Genomic DNA, 18,502 nt, shown 5'->3' on the forward strand with positions numbered 1-18,502 from the left:
CTGTTACTGGGTTTTGAGACGCAAGATCTGAGTCCAGATGAAACTACCTTCTCACCCACTGGTTTTTGCAAGAAACTCTTGTGACACTGGAGAGGTCATATGCCCTCCCACAAATAACACACACAGTCATTGTACGGTAACATCACACGCACAGAAGGAAGCTCCACACACACAGTTCCTCCTGGCCTGGCCTGGACCAGAGCCGCCTAAGAATACACACATACACACAGAGACATCATTTTCAGAGTGTAACCCCGTACACACAGCATCACATCATACCCAGAAAGAAGTCTCACACAGGCATCCACAGAAATACCACACGTACACACAGTCACACATACGGTGAATAATAACATTTTCTGTAAGGATGCAGGTTCGGTTCTGCTGCAGTAACAAACATCCTCTAGATCTGTCCGTCTTCAAATAACAAAGACGTATACGTCCCTCATGTTATACCTCCAGACAGCTCGCCGGGGAGGGACTCTGCTCCTGGTACTCAGGGACCTGGCCCCGTGGAGTGTCCCTGTTTGCATGGTCACCGAGGCAGGGAGGGGAGGAGGTGGAGATCTCAGGCAGGCTCTCAAAGCTTCCATCTCGCCCCCACCTTGTTTTGGCCGGAGCCTGTTGCGAGGCTGTGCTCAATTTCAAAGGGGCAAGGGAGGGAATTCCCTCGGTGCTGGCATTCGCCATACCCTTGACGTCATACCTTAGCCCACAGGGAGTGTCTGCTCACCCAGTCCGCCCACCCGCACCAGCACGCAGGCGCCGATCCTGTGCTCAGCAGCCGTACCTGCCTCGGGGACGAGGCTGCAGCCATGGCAGAGTCATAATGTCGCTGGAGGAGAGCGTTGGTGGCCTCCTTCTGGGGTTGAAGGGGCACAACCACACCTGACACAGGGTAGCCCAGCTCACCACGGCGCAGCCCAGGACCCATCCTATCTGCATGGCTGGTGACGGCCATCGCCCAGAGGAAATGAAAACAGGCCCACAGGGGGCACAGGAGGGATTCACGGTCCCGACAGTCAGGGCCCTGTTCCCACGGGCTGCCCCCTGCCAGGGCCTGGCAAGCTGAGCAGATAGACCTCGCCTCTGACCTTGGCCTCGGCCAGGTGGTTTCCTGGAAAGCCTGTTTCTTTTCACCCAGTCCCTCTGAGTTCCTCTAAGTCTTTGTGTCTCTCATATAGCCCATCCCAGGGTAGGACAGAAATATGGACCCGGGCCCAGAGAGGGGGTTCCACTCCCCAATGATCACCAGCAAGGGCCCACCACTGACCCCCGTTGATCCACAAATGGAGCGTGCACCTCTGTGCTGAGGCCTGAGAGGGGACCACTACCTGTCCCCTCTCTCATTTGACCAAGGGCCCTGGTACCAGGTTTGATCAGTGTCCGTCCAGGAAGCCTTGCTGGCTCATGGGCTCTGTACCCCTCCTCCTAATGAAGTCTGTGCTCTGTCTCCCCCACCTGCACCTGCCTTACCTGCCTGGCCCAGCTACCAGAATAGGCCCTGGGTCCCCAGACAACCGAAGCTTTTTATAGCCCAACCCGGCAGGCCTCTTATAAAGGCACCAGCTCATGTAAACTATGATTTACTTAAACTCTGGGGTCCCTCAGCCCTCTGGCCCCCCTACATTGTCCTGGATGCCTGCTCTCCAGGTTGGTTTTGAGGGTTTTCCCAGAAATATTTCCTAGTCCTGTCTTTTTCGAGCGTCATGGGCATGGCTGTGCCAGAGGCCTCCCTCGTGATGCAGGGGTGCAGGCAGCTGCGGTTTCCAGCCAGGTCTCGCTCCGGCTGCACCCACCTGGGGCTGCAGACGTCCCAGCCACCACAATGGCTTGTGCTCTGGTGCTTTCCTAGGTCACCCCATCAACCTTTAAGGCAGATCCTCCATTGCTGAGAACCTCACTAAATTATAGCCTTAACGAGTCACTATTTTCTGCAATTAATGATTTTAATTACAGACCATTTAAATGTGGAAGTGTCGTAGCAATGCCAAATCTATGCAAATAATGGCTTTCGTTAAGTAACTTGAAGAGCAATTTTCTGGTTTTTTGAGAGGAGGGTTTTTCGGGCATTGGGAATTTCATCATCCTTACGCTAAAGCTGGGGCTGGCAGGCAAGTGGGTTATTTCCCTGGTGCAGGCTTGGGGGTGCAATAGGAGACAGGGCTTGCTGGGACCTTACCTGGCTCTCCTTGCTGTGTGTCAGGTGGGTCCTGTGAGGAGACTCAGGGAAGCTGACATTTGTGTGCAAATGTATGTATGACTCTGGGCTGAGGGCTCTTGAGAAGATATTGAGTTTTAGGATTGTCCTCCCTAGAGGACCAGACTTCCTCCTGTTGATCTAGAGGTGACAGAGGTGGGATTGGGCTCCGGCCAGTTTGGTCTGTGACAGAATGATATGTCTGCCTCCAAAGGGAGTATTCTCTTCGGATGCATTAATAGGAGCATAGGTGCCCAAAAGAGGGAGGTGCAAGTCCTATTTGATTCTGAGTCATCTAGCTCTGGCCAAAGACAAAGATTAACTTAAAGGACTTTGGACAAACCAGGGCACGGTCACGAGAGGGAACTCAACGTTGCTCTGCCTGTGTTCAAGGCATGTATATGGAGGGCCCAATACGTACGCACAGGCACTGGATCTAGAAACTAACAAGACCTTGGTGACCCCAAGATGGAGAAACAGCCATAGGACCTACATTTTGGAAAGACTGACAGACACTTTCCAATAGTGGTCAAAGACATGAAGAAAATGGTAATAGGCAGAGCATAATGGAGTCAGTTTGGTTATGCCTTGGTGAGTGTGGTCAGGGAGGGCCTCTCTGAGGAGGTGGCCTTTGAGCTGAGGCCTGGGAGGTGAGAGGGAGAGTGGGTGGGAGGGAGCCATGAGTGCAAAGGCCCTGTGGCCAGTGCGAATTTGGTGTGTTGCTGGAACAACAGAAACACACTGGGCGGGTCGGGGGTGGTGTGTGAAAGGGGCTGGCAGGTGCAGGCCAGGTCATGGCAAGGTTCATGGGATAGCAAAGGCATTTGGATTTTATCCCCATGGTGATGGGAAACCACGCAGGAAAGAGGTTTGATCTGATTTACATCCTGAACCCAAATCGAAGAAGTTTGGTCTTTGAGAGACACCATGAAGGGAATGAAAAGTCACAGGCTCAGAGAAAATATGTGCAAATCACATATTTGATAAAGGATTTGTATCCAGAACATATTTGTTTAAAAACTCTCAAAACTCGACATGGTGCGGGGGCAGGGGGGGGGCAAAATTCCCGTTGTGGCTCAGTGGTTAACGAATCCAACTAGGAACCATGAGGTTGCAGGTTCGATCCCTGGCCTCGCTCAGTGGGTTAAGGATCTGATATTGCTGTGAGCTGTGGTGTAGTTTGCAGACAAGGCTTGGATCCCGCATTGCTATGGCTGTGGCGTAGGCTGGTGGCTACTGCTCTGATGAGACCCCTAGCCTGGGAACCTCCATATGCTGCGGGTGCGGCCCTAGAAAATAAAATAAAATAAAATAAAATATGTAAATAAATAAGCAAAAAATCTCAACACTTCACCAGAGATGCGTAACCTGGGTGGGAAGAGAAGATGAACTTCACAATGCAATGCATTGTACACCTAGGAGAACGATTAAAACAAAAACAGAAAAATCAACACCACGAGTATGAGCCAGAGCGTGGAGGAACTGTCGGAAGTTTCCTGCACTGCCGGGGGAATGCAAAATGGGTTGGCCACGTGGCAAGATAGTTTGTGAATTGCTTACAAAGTTAAACATACAGTTAACCTATGACCTAGCAATCCTCCTGCAGGGTATTTATCCCAGAGAACTGAAAACACACTCATCCAGAAACCTCTCCATGAATGATACAGAGCTTCATTTATAATGGCCCCAAACTCTGGAGTTCCTGTTGTGGCTCAGTGGTTAGCAAACCCAACTAGGAACCATGAGGATGCGGGTTCGATCCCTAGCCTCGCTCCGTGGGTTAGGGATACGGCGTTGCCATGAGCTGTGGTGTAGGTCACAGATGTGGCTCAGATCCCAAGTTGCTGTGGCTGTGGCATAGGCCAGCGGCTACAGCTCTGATTGGACCCCTAGCCTGGGAACCTCCAGGTGCTGAGAGTGCGGCCCTAAAAAGACCCCCCCCAAAAAAAAGCCTCAAACTTCCCCCCCCCACCCCCATGGTCCCTTCCCTGGTAAATGACCAGAGACATGTCCATTCAGACAGTGCCTTACTACTCAGCAATAAAATGCCACTGCTCACACGCAACAACGTGTGTGAATTGCAAATTGCAAGTGAAAGAAGCCAGACTCAAAAGGCTCCCCACCGTGGGGGTCTATGTACATGACCTTCTGGGAAAAGGCAAACATGTCAGAAGAGAAAACAGACCAGTGGTTGCTGGCAGCTCGGGTACAGATGCCTGAGCAAGGTATCAACCTGCACACAAACGCACGCGCAAGCGCACGTGTGCTCTACTCGGCCCGGGCAGGGCGCTAGGCTGTGCGCATCCAGCTTGGCTTCAAGGAGCTTTCAGGAGGCTGTCTCAGCAGGAGCACTCTTGGCTGCATTGCAGCGGGGTGGGGGGTGGGGGGGAGATAGTTGCCTTCAAGTGTTTTAAGCTCTGCTGTCTGTTAAACTTCCAGTCGTGGGTGGGGACCCAGGACGAGGAGTTTGGTCTCTGATGATCATCCCTCTCGAGCAAGATGGGAATTAGATGGTAAGGACGTGGCATGGCTTTGGATGCATAGAGCAGGGACGTGTCACTGCGTTTTCAGCAGTCCTGTTCCCAGGAACCAAGTGGCCTTTATCAAAGCACTGACACTCTGCCTCTGCCCCTTTCTGGCTGGTATCACGTTCTCTCTCTGCAGCCTGACCCTGTACCCCGAGGAAGGTGGCCAGTCCCTGCGATGCCACCACGGTTCCTGAGACAGACACACCTGGGTATATCAGCAGAGGGGATTTTCTGTGGGGATGGCGCTACACAAGGAGCTGGAAGGAACACCCAGCTAACCCAGAAATGGTGACTGCGGGTAATGGCCAGTGTGCAGACCACAGGTTCTAGGTCCCTGGCGTGGGCATCTGATGGTGGAGCTCAGGTCAGCTGTCCAGCCTGGCTCTAATGAACTGTGGCCCCAAGTGGGGCCAAGCAGTACAGACCAGCCAGGGAAGGGAGCATGGGCTGCCAGACACCACAGACGTCCACTGATGCGGGAAAACTGTCTACAGACAGATGAAATGGAAGGTGGTGAGGTCCCTGTCAGTAGAGGTATGCAAACAGAGTGCGTGTCTGAAATGCGGAGAGGCGGAGGCAGGGAGCACAGTCTTTGTGAGAGCGGCTCTGCCTATGAAGCCTCGTTCTATCATTTATCAGCTGTGGGTCTCAGTTTCTTTATCTGTAAAGTGGGAGTATTAAGAGTTCCTACCTTGCGAATTCCCTTTGTGGCTCAGGGGAAACAAATCTGACGAGAATCCATGAGGCTGTGGGTTCAATTCCTGGCCTCGCTCAGTGGGTTGGGGATCCGGCGTTGCTGTGAGCTGTGACATAGGGGTTGGCAGCTGTAGCTCCAATTCAGCCCCTAGCCCAGGAACTTCCATATGCCTCGGGTGTGGCCCTAAAAAGAAAAAAAAAAAAATTCCTATCTCATGGGTGTGCTGTAATGCTCTTGGCACAGTGGCTGGCGCATGGGAAGAGCTTCCGGTTATTATCATGTCCTGTTGCTGTGATTGTTGGCATCTTATTGGCATTAGTCATTTGAGGGTCGGATGACTTTTGAGAGTCCCTTACACTTGCTGTGATTTCATGATTTCTGGCCTGAATTGGAGCAAAGCGAGGTTCGAAACCCTTCCTTCTGCGGCGCCCAGCCAAGTCTCAAGGCCATGGGCACTGGGGCACAGGCAAGAGCTACATACAGAGCGAGGGGGAAGGGCATGGAGCGGGGGCCAGAGGTTGGGGCCTCGAGTGCCTCTTTCTACACGTTTCCTAGTGCCTTGGGCCAGGGTCTTTACTCTGGACCCTGCTTTCCTGGGCCCCAGGCTCAGTGGAGGGACGTATGCAGATTTGGTGGGAGATGCGAGACAACCCTGTAAACAGCAGACCCTGAGAGTGTCAAGGCTGTCGGCCTTGCATTTCCAGCCTCGGGGCCTCAGCAGATGAAGGCCTGGGGCCCTGTGGACCCCTTGCCAGGGGTTCGCTGACCTGAGGGGAGGGGCGGACTCTGCCCGCCCAGCCCAGCTGTCTCAAGTCCCTGTGGACACCTCTGTGCCCACAGACACTGGCAGAGCTGGCACCGCCTTCCTAACCGCCTTGCTGCATCTCATCTTTCACTGGCCCTGAAGGAACCACGAGGGGTGCACCTCCCACCCGTGCTCTACCAGGTGGACCAGCTCTCCCCCAAACTGGGCAAGTAGTTATAACAGTAGTTATAACCCCTGGGTGGATCCCGTGTGGGCCAGGCCCTGTTCTAAGCATTTGGGGTGGGTGGGGACTCCTGTCCCCATTTACAGATATGGAAACTGAGACTCCGAGAGGTTAAGTGATTGGCCCTGGGTCACCAGCAAATGGCAGAGCCACGTGCAAAGCCAAATTGTCTTTGCCACCCGGGCAAAAACAGAAATCCTCCAAAGTTTAAATGAATTGCCATTTATATGAGCTAATAGATTTAAATGAGGCCTGCGGTGCTGAACTATAAAAAGCCTCGTGTCAGGGGACCCAGAAACTATTTTAGTAGTTGGGCCAAGCAGGTAGCACAAATAGCAGGAACAGGGGATGCAAAAGAACCTGCTTGCAGGTGGGCCTGGGCAGAAGCGCCCTGGGGCCCTGCTCTGTGGAGCCGGGCCTATAGCCACATTCGCTAGGCTGGAGCTTGAGGCCGGAAGCCTGCACACCCTCTTGCAAAGAGCGAGGGGGTGAGTTCAGCTCAGACCAGGCTTGGGGAGAGGAAGGACCGGGCCCAGTCATGGAGACAGAAACTGCAGGGGCCCTCATGCTTCCTGGTGCCGCCACTGTCCCTCAGATGGCAACCGGGTGCTGTCCCCAGAGGCTGAGCCTGGCATCCTGCAGCCCACTGTGACGGGGCCGGGCTGGGGGTGAGCAGAGGGCCTGCCCTGTGCCCTGGAATCTAGGCTCCCTTGCTGGCAAAGCAAGGGGCCGCAGGAAGTGCTTCCTGAGCCGGGCCCGCAGTGGCAAAGCGGCCAGCCCGGTGTTGAGCGGGCGCATTTAAAGGATTAGCTCACGCTGTTTGCTTGTGTGCCTAATCACGCCACTTCCAGCTAAATGATTACAATTGATTAAAAGCAGAGCTAGGTATTCTAACTAGCAACGTGGAGCTCTTCTGATGGGGCAAGCTGGGCCCTGCCAGGCCGAATCCTGGTACCCAGCCAGGGGGAGGTGTCTGTGAGCCAGAGGCGTGGTCTGAGCTCCAGGTGGACCCTTGCTTCTTAGCCCTTGTAGCATTTGCTTTGACCCCTCCCCTCATTCCGTCTTCTTTTAATAAATGTTTACTGAGTATCTATTACAGGCGCCATCGAAGGGGCCTGGGCTGCAGCTGTGACAGGTACCCAATGTCACGGAGCTGACATTCTGAGAGAGACACCAATGATAAGTCAGTAAATACGTGAATGAGGTCGTTTCAGATGGAGGAATTTTGAAGACAGTAAAACACAGCATTGGGACAAAATGTGAAGTGTGTGTGTATGTGTGTGTGTGCACGAATGTGTGTGTGTGCATGAATGTGTGTGTGTGCGTGTGTGTGTGTGTGTCAGGGCAAGGGGAGGGGATGCTGGGGATGAAAAACCTGGTGGTTAAGGAAGGCTGGCATTTCAGCTGGGTCCTGAAGTTTGAGAAGGAGCCATGTGGGGAAGAGCTGGGGGAGCGTCCAGGAAAGGGAATAGCCCATGCAAAGGCTCAGAGGCATGGACGGCTTTGGGAAGTCCAAGGAGCAGAGAAAAGAGAAGTTAGGCTGGAGAAGGATGAGCACCCTGTTGCTTCATTCTTCTGGACAGTTCTTATCTCACCTTCTGGGATGCACGTTGCCCCCACCAAGCCTTCTGCTTGATCGCCCTTCCCTTCTTCCAGCTCAAGTGGTCCCTTCTCTGAGAAGCCCTCCCTGATTCTCCCTCCTTGGGCTTCTCCAGCCTGTGTTTAACCCCTTGATCTCTTTGCCTATATGGATTGTAGCAACTATGTCTACACCTGACTTCCCACTCTAATGTGAAGTTTTAGAGGGGGAAGCTTCTTTCTGCCATCCACCCACCCATCCATCCATCCATCCATCCATCCATCCGTCCATCCATCCATCCATCCATCCATCCATCCATCCACCATGTTTTACCATATTTGTTTTTAGCTCCTAGAAAGCAGGAAATAAAGGAAAGAGAACACCAACAAGGAGAGGAGTGCAAGAAGGAGGGTTGCAACTGCAGATTCTAGGAGCCCATTTTTTAAATTCCTGGTCCTTATAAGATGGGTAACCAAGGAGCCAGTTTCCTTACCTCTTTGCGCTGCTGCTGTCAGATCCAGCCAGATAATTATAACTAATAATAATTAAAAATTGAAAGTGCTCTAGGCACATACTTAGCATTTGACTCTTTGGCTGAGCTTTCTGTGCGTAGCAGCATCTTCCTCCTTCCTGCTTTAAAGACAGCCTGGTCTGTACCACCCACCGCTGCAGGGAGAGCACGACCTGGCTAGGCTTGGCCTGGGGGAGTGAGGGGAGGTGGCGGGTGACACGCGGCAGGGGTTCCAGGCAGTAGGAAGCTGTTGCTGGTATCGGGGTCCTTCCCAGGTTGCCCCCTCCATTGTTTTCTATTGCAGATGCTTGCACTTCTCTGGCCTCAGTTTCTTTGTCTGTACAATGGGGTAGAACCTACTACCTTGGGTTTTGTAAGGGTGAAGAGTTTATGTGTGGAGAGCACTTTGAATATAAAGCTTCCTGTAGGTAATTATTGCACATTTCAGGGTACGATCCCTTTGTGTGTCCTGCCTTCCCCACCTGAGCGGGAAACCAGAGCCCAGCACAGCCCAGCCCAGTTTCTATTCTTTGTGTGGCAGTGCCGTGGCTGCCAAACTGTGGGATGCACAGCTGGGCTGCCAATCCCAGCCCCACCCCTGAGTGGCTCTGTGACCTTGAGCAAGCCACTGACCCTCTCTGCACCTCAGCAGATGAGGGATAAGGATGGTCCTTTTTTGTGGGCGTTGGGGGGATCAGAGGCCGTGGTGCCTGAAAAGCCTTCAACAACGGGTCTGGTCGGAGTCTAGGTTTGTGGAGCATCAGCCACTGTCGTTGTCACCGTGGTGACCGTGCTCTGATGCCCCTGGGCTTCGGTTCACTCCTTGAGGGCTCATTCCTTCTGCCCGTCATGCGTGGATGTGCTCACTGCAGCCTACCGGGTTTGTGGAGCTCTTTACACGCCAAGGGTGTGCAGCTGATGGCCACGCAGAGGTCTCCGTCCCTCAAGGGGCTACGGAGAGAGAAACCGATGAGGACAAGCAGAAGGAGTATTGATTCTGAGTTTGTGGGATAATTTAGTGCAATGTGTACGAGCTATAACGTACGATGGTGCAGCATCATAGGGCATCATCTCAGTCATGACGTGTGTTAAGTCGCACATCGCAGGACAGCTCTTTGCAGCAGAACCCATAGCCCGGCCCCCCTGTGATAACGAAGGAAGCCTGAGCTCGGCTCCTTCCTCTGTGTCCAGGCCTGTTCATCCGTTTCTTAGTTGATACACTCTTGAGTGGGGCAAGGCCTTGCCCGCCCACAGTGAAGTGCCCTGCCACCACTGTCATCATTACCCTCTCTCACCCCTGCCACTACTTGGGGTGGCCGAGCCTCCTGAGGGGTCCGTGTGCGGGGGTTTAGGGTCTGCGTCTGGAGAAAACTGACTCTGCTCCTTTCCTTCCGAGGCCTGAACGCCGACCTGAGCCTCTCACCCCAGTGTAGGAAAAACGAGGCAGCATTTCCCGGGTGCTAGCCTGGAGCCTGACTCTGTCTCTTCGCATGTGTGATCTTCTGAGACCTCACGGTGACCCCGCGAGGGTGGCATCTTAGGATCTCCGTGGTACAGATGGGTAAACTGAGGCTCACAGCTGCTGGAGGTGCAGGGCTGTGAGCACAGGCAGCCTGACACCAGCATCCGAGTGCTTGGCCCCAAGGCTGGAGCGTGGGCTTGCAAGCAACTCTCGAGCCCTTAGGAGCCAAGGGGCTGCTGGCTGCAGGCAGAGCCTCACCTTCTAGGAGGACAGGAGTTCCAGAAGGTGACTTGCAGGTCACAAGGCTCCTGGGGCTCATGGGTGTCTTGCTCCGGGTGAGCAGTGGCTGCTGTGGTCACCATGGGTGGGAGGTGGGGGGACAGGCCTGGGAGGAGCTTGCTCCTTGCTGTGCTCAGATGCCCTCATGCAGGAAGTGTGTGGAGGTCCAGGTGGGGACCGGGGGGAGGAGCTCCCCCCAAGGCCCCGCTTCGGGCAGAGATGGCACTTAGAATCGGCCTCGGGCTGTCCGTCTGCCCATCAGAGCCTGTCATTCATGCCCTAGGGCGGGGGGGGGGCAACCAACTTTAGAGGGGCACCATGCCATGGCGACAGATGGGCATGGGGGAGCTGCCAGGAGCCTGAAGCTGGCGGCCACTGTGTGTTGTGAGCCCAGCCCCTCACCGGCGCTGTCCCAGCCGGGACCAAATGCCTTCAGTTTCTTAGAAACAATGATAATCCTAAGAACAGTGGGTGCTGTGTTGGTCCAAGGCTCCAGAGGTTGGCACCTGACAAAGCCCTGCCCTGCTCATTGACGTAGACAAAGGGGCAGGAAAGACACAGAGCCTTGAGGGCCGGGGGTGTAAATCTCAGTTGCTCCTTCAAGGTCCCTGTGACCTTGGGCATGTGACCTCCCCCCGAAACTCACCATCCTCACCTGGACAATGGCTGCTGCCACTGCTCCTAGGGGGGGTGGGTACAGGTAGGGGTGCAATGTGTTGTTTGTGAAGCACTGAACGCAGTAGCTGAGCCCAGGAGGGGCTAATGGGGGTGGGGTGGGGGCTTAGGCATAGAACTGATGGGATGTCACCGTCCCCCTTTCAGATAGGAAACGTGCTAGGTGCTATCATGTCACATAGCTAGGAAGTGCCAGAGCAGAGCCTGGGCGGGGGGTTGGCACGGGGAGTAATTGTAACAGCAACAACCCCAGGCGCTATGGGGAGCCCTTTGCATTAATTATCCTGTTTTATCCTCAGGACAATCTTTTGATGCCAGTGTTGTTGTTCTCCCCATTTTGCAGAAGGGGAGACTGAGGCATGCTAAGCCGTGGCAGAGATGGGATTTGAATCGAAGCAATAGGGGCTATAGAACCTGCGTGCTGAGCCACCACCCTGAGATCATGGGCAGGTTTTATCCTGTTGCAGAGGCCCACGCATGTTAAAAACGATGCTTGCTTTGTCTCTTGATACTGCGGTCTGTCTGCTCAGCTCCCCGGGAGTGGGCTGGCGGCCCCCTGCCAGGATGCCAGGGTCTGGGTGGCTGGGGGTGCTCAGCCCCCTCCGGCGGAGAGACGAGAACCCCGTGCTCTCTGCGGAAGCCTGGATTGCACTCTCTGGTCGAGCAGGAACAATTACTAATGACATTTAGAAAGAAATTAATGATGAGAAATGCAAGTTGGCATTTCAGGAGCGCCAGTCAGCAGCCGTGCGTCAGCGCTCATAGGAGAGGCGAGGGGTGGGGGCCGGGCGTGGAGGGGGAGGGAGGAGCTGGCAGAAATTAATTTTGCTGTGTCAATAATGAATGTGGCCCTCCTGGCTCTGCTTCTGGAGTTCAGACAGAATCAAGCATGGACTGGCTGGGGCTCATCCAAGGCTACCGTGAGAGTCACCGTGTGCTATGACACAGCCAAGGGCAGGTGACAGGTTCAGTTCGGTGTTGCCTTTCAGTGGTGTCAAGAGGCAGAGGGGTGGGCAGGGGACAGTGAGAGGGGAGGAGGCGACCTTAGGACTGAGCCTTTCGGGCTCCAATCCAAGTGCCCCCGTCTTACTGGCTGTATAACTTAGCAAGCTGCTTTGCCTTTCTTAGCCTCAGTGTCCTCATCAGTAAAATGGGGACAATTGGGATGTGCGAAGATAATGGATGAAGACCGGGCAGCCGGGTTTTGACCCATAGCAGGAGCTCAACCTGTGGTAGCTCGTACCAGACTCCACTGCCATAAAGATGCTCGGCTTTTCTCGTTATAGCATCCCTTACATTTGAATACCTCACTTGTGTGTTACAGTTTAATTGGTTATTTGTTGGTTCATTTGTTGTGATACATCAAATATTGGAGCATCTTATATTTTGGGGGGGTCTCAAAATAGATGAGATATGGCGTTGATCGGAATCATGGTGGAGGGTGAGGAAGAAGATGCTGAATTGTCTGGGGCAGGGGTTGTGTTCCCAGGGGGAGAAGGAAGCACACCAACCCCATCCTTCCTGCCGGATGCTCCAGAATGATGGAGAGGGGCCCCATCCATCCTCACCTCACACAGAGGGACTCATCATTGTCCTAGTAACAATTGGACTTTTTTTTTTCTTTTTTAGGGCCACACCCACGGCATATGGAGGTCCCCAGGCTAGGGGTCGAATCGGAGCTGTAGCCGCTGTCCTACGCCACAGCAACGCCAGATCCGAGCCGCATCTGCAACCTACATCACAGCTCACAGCAACGCCGGATCCTTAACCCACTGGGCGAGACCAGGGATTGAACCTGCATCCTCATGGATCCCAGTCAGAGTCGTTTCTGCTGCACCACGGTGGGAGCTCCAGCATTGAACATTTTTATAGATTGGAGGCTGAAACCTCATAGTCTGTGTTGGCCCTGGAGATTTTGGAACCTTGACATGGTTGTCTATGTTTCAAAACGGAAATTTCCTATCATTAGAGAGGGGAACATTAATACAGTGCTTCTTAAGTGCCAGGCAGTGTTCTTAGCACTTCTATACATCAAGCCATTCAATCCTCACAATGCCCCTATTACTGAGATAAGAGAACTGAGGCACAGAGAGGTTAACTAACTCCCTGAGGCCACAGAGCTGGTCAGTGCTGGACCTCGGCTCCCGGCCCCAGATTCTGTCCTCTTTACCAACACACTAAATGGCTAGAGTTCTTGATTTTTCTGCACATGAGACCTGGCAGCCCCTGGACCACAATCATGCTTGGCCACAATCAGCTGCCCTCTTTATTTTTTCTTTCTTTCTTTTCTTTTTTTTTTGTCTTTTGTTTTTTTTTAGGAATGCACCTGCGACATATGGAGGTTCCCAGGTTAGGGGTCGAATCAGAGCTATAACTGCCAGGCTAAACCACAGCTCACAGTAACGCCGGATCCTTAACCCACTGAGCGAGGTCAGGGATCGAACCCACAACCTCATGGTTACTAGTCGGGTTGGTTAACCACTGAGCCATGACGGGATCTCCTCAGCTACCCTCTTTAGACATGGGGATGTGATCTTTGGTTCAACACACCCTCTACCCTGTCAGCCTCACCCAGTTCATTATCCACCTGGGCTCTGAGTTTGAGGCTCTGTTGCAACATTTCTCAGCTTGCAGATGTTTTCTCACTGGCACCTCACTGACAGGGACCACTGGAAGTACTCTATTCTCACCATTTGGCATACCTGACAATGGAGGCTAGGAATGAGCAATAATGTTAGCAGAACTGGGGCCGGGGATGGGAGGGAGAAGTGTATTCCAGCCATTGGCGCTTTTGGGTGTTTGAACAGGGAGGCACGTGGGGCTCCCTGCTCTCCAGCTCAGTGACTAGTCCCTCCCCCCAGAACCAGATGTGGATGCCCGGGCCAACAGCTGCATTCCTATAGCCCTGTCTCAGTCTCCCTATCCTTTTTGAAGCTGCCGCATCAAGAACGTAGGGTCATCCGTGCTTTGGAGTTGACAGTGACGGCAAAGCCTTGTGGTTAGCATTAGTTATGACAATAGTAAACATCTGTGTACCATTTCACACACTGTAAAAACTTTCACATATGCTGCCAAATTGGAAGCTCCTAACAAGCCTATGAGGTGAATATTGTTTGTCCTGTTTTTCAAGTGAGTAAACAGGTACTTAGAAAAGAGACTTGCCTTGAGTCATATATGTGACACATAGGTGACAATGCCCACTGTACTTCCACCAACCTATCCACCTTTCTCCCGCTTATCAATTCACTTCTCTTTCTCCTACCATTCACCCATCGGCCACCCATCCATTCATCTACACATTAATTTGTCTATTTATCCATCCATCCATCCATCCATCCTTCAGGCACTCATCCACCATCCATCTTTCCATCCATCCATTCATCTATCAATCACATACTCATCCACCATCCCTTCATCCACTCATCCATCTATCCATCTATCATTCGTCTACTCACCCACCATCCCTTTCTCCATCTATCCACCGATCCACCAGTATTGAGTGCAAAGTACTAAGAGCCACACAGCTTTCATGACACCTTCCTCATATGCTCTTAATTCTATCCCTCCTCCCACCCTAAAATTGCATGTGCTCACACACACACACACACACACACACCCTCTGGTGAGCTGAGTGGCACAGGATGGACTGGGGCTCTAGATGATTCTTGCTTTGCCTCATGGAAACCACCAACTTCAGGTAGTGGATGGGACAGCCTAGGGCAGACCCGCTTGACCAAGATGGGGCAGGTGGCCGGGCCGTGACAATGTGCCCACAGTTTGGTTGGAAGCTGAGTGTGTATGAGTGGGCAGACAAGGCATTGCAGGCTGGGCCACCGTGGTCTTCAGCCTCATCCCCGGGCCCAGATCCCAGGAAGCCCTGCCTTTCTAGGTGGTGGTGGGGGGGGGGTCACCCTTCGCCCTTTGTTTTGTGCCAGGCTGGACATCCTCTCCGAATGGACAAGGATATACACCCGTGTGTTTTCATAAGAACCTTTGCAGTCATTAAATATAATCGGTCTCAGCTGCAGTTTGGATCACTGGTCCATGCATACAATTCATCACAGCAAATTAAGTCCATCATCAGAACTTCCAGCCCTGCAGCCTGGGGGTCTGTCAGCAAGGGGGCTGGGCCATGTGGGCTCCAGACGCCATTATGGGGGGTGACGAGCCATGTTTTCTGAGGACGACCACCCTCCGAATAATCTGCCAAAACAGCTCTCCATCTGCAGGCGTTAATTTTCTAGAAATTTTAAGGATGCAGGGAAGTTTTCCTCTTAGTGCAAATTTGGAGGAAAGAAGCAGCGGGTAGGATCCAAAGTTTTAAAATATCGTTTCTAAAACCGGAAAGTGCTGGGTTAGTTAAGGGACCTGAACATATGTGTTCCGTATAATTATTGACCGTGTGACTTCGATTTTCCAGGACAGTCCTGATTTCAAGGTTTTCGTCCCAGCTATTGGCTGTTTGTCCTGATTTTTTTGGCTTAGGAGATGTGATGACTGTAAATGGAGCTAAGTTTTCTCATCCAATTTTAATGAGTAAATATTTAAAGCTCCAAAGATCTGGGAAATTTTCAGAAAAGAAAAAAACTAAAGGGAAAAATTCCCTCCCACTTAATTTTTCCCAACATGGCAAAATGTGTCTGCAGGTGTACCTCATACTTGCCTGCCTGCCTCCCCCACTGAAGCAGCAGAGGAAACACTTCCATCCAGCAGGTCTGAAAACTGTCAAACTGTCAAAACAGGTCTGACTCCTTTGGGCTTGGTGGTGATGGCAGGGGAGGTCTCTCTAGCGTGGCTCAGGGCATAGAGCCCCCAGTTCTATAGGTTCCACAGATCCTCTGCAGCCTGGCCCCAGAGCTGTGCCATCAATGACAGCCACAGGCTCTGGCACAGCAGAGGAAACCCTATGCACAACGGAGGTGGAGAAGGGCTCAGCCGTTACTGGCCAGTGATGTATCCGCTGGATCCCCGGGCTCCTGCCCATCCAGCTGGGACCCCTACAGGCTGCATCTCACTGCTACAGCCTGTACAACTTCCACCTTCCAGCCCTGGAACCAGAGACCCGAGAGTAACAGCTCAGGATCCACCCTGGTATCTTGGCTGTTGGTGTAAAAAGTGACACCTCATCCTCCCACCTGCCCTCTTACTCTCTAAGATCCCACCCCATTATTTTTTACTTAATTATTTTTTGGCCATCCTTGTGGCATGTGGAAGTTCCCGGGATCAAACCGGAGCCACTGACCACAACTGTGGCCTGAGCCACAGCAGTGACAATGCTGGATCCTTAATCTGCTGCCAGGGAACTCGCCACTCCATTTTGAAAAATTGTGGTAAAATAGACGTACATAAAGTTTACGCTCTTAACCATATTTAAGTGGAGAGCTCGTGGCATGCCAAGTCCCTTCGCGTTGCTGGGCAACCATCACGCCCTCCGCAAATCTCTTCCACCCTCCCCAACCAAAACGATGTAACCAAATCAGTAACTCCCCCAGCCCCCGGAAACCACCACCCCTTCCTGTCTCTAGGAAACTCAGAGAGGAGAATCACAGTCTTGGTCCTTCTGTGACCTGCTCATTGCACTGAGTGCACTGTCTTCAAAGGACCCCCCGCCCCCCGCCCCAGTTGCAAGAGAAAAGTATGGCACAGCTGGTGGGGGCGGGGGGACTCAGAGGAGAAGGCAGTCCTATTTCTTCTCCCCTCCCCGACCTTATCGGTGGAGGATGCGCTTGCTGGCTGTCATTTCAGAAATATTCGCTGAGGCTCGAATTCCTCTGGGGTGTAATTGAAACCCACCCGGGTTGGGGTGGCTAAGCCAAGACCTCCCTCTTCCCTGCTCCCTGGAAGAGAGAACTCCGGACGTGCCTCCCATGGGACTTTATTTCTCAGAGTCCTGGCCCAGAGGAACCTGGGTCATTGGCAGGTGGGGATTTGTGAGGGGGTCCCCGCAGTGATCCCGAGCAGGTCAAGTGCACGGTGCGGGGAGGTAAGACACCAAAAATGATAACCAACCTCTGAACCACTTTGCCGCATGTTGTCAGTATAGGGGGGTGTGTGTGTGTGCGTGTGAGACTGTGGGGTGTCTGTGTCAGTGTTTGGGGGCAGGCATAGGTGTGGGGGATAAAAGGAAGCCTGTCATATCACACTGCCTTCACGAGCGCTCTGGTGCCGTCCCCCCACAATGCCTGGCTCTCCTCCCCCACGAGCTACGGTGGGTGATGGGTGGGAGGAATCTCAACTTCTTTGGAAGAAAGGAAGGTAGGGGGGGATCATTATCCTCAGGACTCTTTTTTTTTTTTTCTTTTTAGGGCCACACCAGAGGCATATGGAGGTTCCCAGGCTAGGGGTCGAATCGGAGCTGCCGCTGCTGGCCTACACCACAGCCACAGCAACGAGGGATCTGAGCTGTGCCTATGACCTACACTGCAACTCTCAGCAATACCACATCCTTAATGCACTGAACGTGGCCAGGGATCGAACGTGCATCCTCATGGATGCTGGTGGGGTTTGTTACCTCTGAGCCCCAACAAGAACTCCTCCTCAGGACTCTTGATATGGCAAACACGTGCTGTTCTCTCTGGGTGGTTGAGGGAGGGGAGGGTGGGTGTCCTAGGTTTGCTAGCACCTGGCACACCTGAAGGCACTCTGGCCAAGTGATGGGCCCCACCCACGAGGTAGTGGTACCCGGGACCTGCAGGACCGTGCTGGCCTCCACAGAAGCTCATCTTCTACTCGCCATCCTCTTCCTCGGAACATAACCGTGCAAGGTCCCATCCCATTCCCTCAGGTGAGGACCCTGCAAATGACGGGCCCTGTGCTGTCCAATAGCACTGCCCCATCCTCTGCCCCCCCACCTGGGCATCAGCCAGTCAGTGTACTGGAAGGCATCTCAAGCATCTCGAGGCCTTCTCCAAATACCAGTGCCTCAAGCTGGCAACCTGTCAGCTGGATTTGACCTGCAGACATGTTTTCACTGGCTGCATTGTGCTTTAAACTTGGAGATGTTTTATAGGAAAAAAGTCTCAATTTTTCAGTTTTCCTTGTAGAACCAGAAGCATTGGCAGCACTGAGCCTGCATTCCCACGAGGCTGTCAATGCCTGGAGCCGACAAGGGCTGCCTCTTTCCTAGGAGGTTTGGGTTCTTGGGATGACGCAGTCCCCACCGTGCCTTATTGCTCTGCACCCGACCTGGGCTGAGCTTGCTGGTCCTGTGGACCTGAGGGCACCTGGCCCCTGAGCCGGAGGCCTCCAATCAGGGCTGCACAGGAGGGGTCCTGCCCACTGTGGGCGGAGTCTCCCCACATCAGCCGCTGTGTTTCAGTACATCAGCTTTTACTGTGAGTTTGACGCCCCCACTGATAGGATGTTCCATCACCTACATGGTTTGGGGTGGGAGGGGACCCCCTTTGGGTCTTGAGGGCCCAATCTTCCAGGATCATTTTTAACTGCCTTTCAGCATCTCTGTCTTGATCCCTCGTCAGGCTCTGGTGGCCTGTGCGCTCAGATTCCTGCCCTGCTTCAGCAGGATGCAATCTTAGCTTTTTGGTGTTTGACTCAGGCTCTTTGGGGGCAAGAGATCGTGTCT

General features: G+C 53.2%; 1 protein-coding gene across 2 annotated transcripts in view; it reads left to right on the forward strand.

The window, feature by feature from the left end:
• The window catches only part of ZNF423 (zinc finger protein 423), a 371,150-nt gene that overhangs the window by 341,944 nt on the left and 10,704 nt on the right, over positions 1 to 18,502 (forward strand). The gene's annotated exons all lie outside the window — the stretch shown is intronic.

The sequence above is a fragment of the Phacochoerus africanus genome, chromosome 8 (assembly GCF_016906955.1).
Source record: "Phacochoerus africanus isolate WHEZ1 chromosome 8, ROS_Pafr_v1, whole genome shotgun sequence".
Taxonomy (NCBI): Eukaryota; Metazoa; Chordata; class Mammalia; order Artiodactyla; family Suidae; genus Phacochoerus; species Phacochoerus africanus.